Raw genomic sequence first — 2,514 nt, 5'->3', positions numbered from 1 at the left:
TATGAATGACTTTCACCGAAATGTTTATCTCGAAGAATGACAAAGCAAAAGAAATCATTGCTAATATCAAGGCGCAGGAGTGGCTGTGTGGTAAGTAGTTTGCTTACCAACCACATGGTTCTGGGTTCATTCCCACTGCGTGGCATCTTGGGCAAGTGTCTTCTACTATAGCCTCGGGCCGACCAAAGCCTTGTGAGTGGATTTGGTAGATGGAAACTGAAAGAAGCCGGTCATATATTTGTGTGTCTGTGTTTGTCTCCCCAACATCGCTTCACAACCGATACTTGTGTGTTTACGTCCCCATAACTTAGCGGTTCGGCAAAAGAAACCGACAGAATAAGTACTAGGCTTTTACTCGACTAAAGGCGGTGCCCCAGCATGGCCGCAGTCAAATGACTGAAACGAGTAAAAGAGTAAAGGCTACACAAAAGCTGAATGTGATTCGTCAATTTGAATAAACATACATGGTTATAACTTTATCTATTCGTGTATTTACGTGTTTAGCTCACTTGACTACAGCCATGTTCAAGCACAACTTTTTTTTTTTAATCTTTTACTTGTATCAGACAGTAGACTTGCGACCATACTGGGGCACCACCTTGAAGGATTTATAGTCGAACGAATCAACTCCAGTACCTTTTTATACCCCTTAGAGTCTCGTACTTATTCTATCGCCCTTTTTGTCAAACCGTCAGGTTACGCAGACGTAAAAACACCAACACTGGTTGCCAAGCGGTGATGGTGGGGGTGGGTGGGGGACAAACACACAGACATAAAGACACACACAAATATATCCCACTTGAGAAGTCTTCTATGTACTGTGATCAAATTTGGATTTTTTTTTTTTTTTTTCATATAAAATTTGAAATTAATTAATTTTTTGCTTGCCATGTGGTTAATCTCCGTACTTTCCCACGTAGATTGAAAAAAAAAAATTCGAAAAAAATTTTTAAATTGGGTGTAAGGGGGAATTAAATATTTTGAAAACGTTATTTTGTTGCATATTCGGAATCTCCGTCATCGAAAACCTAGGAATCCGCTGAGGAAAAAAGAAGGAAAGCTCGTTTTTTTTTTGGGGGGGGGGTGACTGTCGTACAGCTCCACCGTGCAAACGAATGGCAAACACAAGCCTATTGTAAATACAATATTGGAATATTGTTTCTCAATAACTTTTAAAACCCGCTCTTGTTACCCATCATCGCTGGCAAATCCAAGTATGTTGTAAGCGTAGACTTGACAACATCGTACAAACCCTGAAACGGACCATTTTCTACTACAATTGCATCCAGAAGAGCATCCTTGACATTAAGCGATTGTTCATTAAAAAAGCGAGGTGGTCATTAAGCACTGCAGTAATTTTGGGAGCTGTACTTTTGTGATCCTCTCTAACAATTCGCGTAAGAGTCCGACGGTCCCTATCTGAAAGTTTTGGTTTTCTTCCGGAGTTTTGTTTCGACGAGAAGGTTTTTTCCCTTTCTCAAAGTCTGTCATTTCTTTCGAAACAGTACTTCTCGATATACCAAACATTTCGGTTGTTTTCTTTACGCTAGCGCCTGCCATATGAGCACCAACAATTTGACCTCTTTGAAAGTCCGATAGATCTGTTATTTTAATGAATTTCAATTATCTTTTTCTGATGATATCTGAAAAGAAACTGCAATTTTAGCAAAACATATTAAGCAACTCTAATAACAAAACCCATCATAGACACACTTCAATGACTTAAACAAGTAAATAAACAAATATAACTACGCATGTTGATTTGAAATTAATATTGGAAAACAATGCATGTGTTTGGTATGACATTACATAGAATTAGTGTGATTTTGATAGGGATCGCTTTTTTTCCTTCGCTGTCACGATTCAATTAACGCTCATGTAACGAAGACATTTTACTCAGCCAGGCCACCTTGTTCGAATGTCTGGCACACGATTACCCAAAAGACTGTGAATTGGCAGAAGGTAAGCGCACACAAGGTGGGTAGAAAAAGCACTTCGAAGATGAACACAAAACCTCACTGAAATGCTTTCAGATCAATCCTGACCCCTGGGAAATACAAGCACGGGACCACCCTGCCTGGCGTAGTTGCACCAACAGAGGTTCCACCTCAAACAGACAGAACAGGATCGCAGGAGCACAAAAAAGACGTGAGCTACGCAAGCTCTAAACCAACACCTTTCCTTCATTCGCAGCTAACCACCAGAGCCCGATCTACGCAGGACCTTCCGAGCACAAATTGGTCTGATCGGCCACACTGTGACCCATCTTCTCCCATCTGATGCCCTGGTGGTCATCGTCGACAACGACGGACGAACATTATTATTATATATGTATTTATCTATGTGTGTGTGGTTTTGAGTTTGTCCCCCAACTCTTGATTACCAGTCTTGGTTCGTTTACGTTCCCATAAATCCGTGGTTCGGCAAAATAAATCAACAGAATAGGTGTCAGACTTAAAAAATTTAAAAAAGGGACCGGGGCAGATTTCTTGACTTGACTAAACCCCATTGAAG

Source organism: Octopus bimaculoides, chromosome 21 (assembly GCF_001194135.2).
Source record: "Octopus bimaculoides isolate UCB-OBI-ISO-001 chromosome 21, ASM119413v2, whole genome shotgun sequence".
NCBI lineage: Eukaryota > Metazoa > Mollusca > Cephalopoda > Octopoda > Octopodidae > Octopus > Octopus bimaculoides.
The sequence above is the reverse complement of the archived record's forward strand: the minus strand, read 5'-3'. Positions refer to the sequence as shown.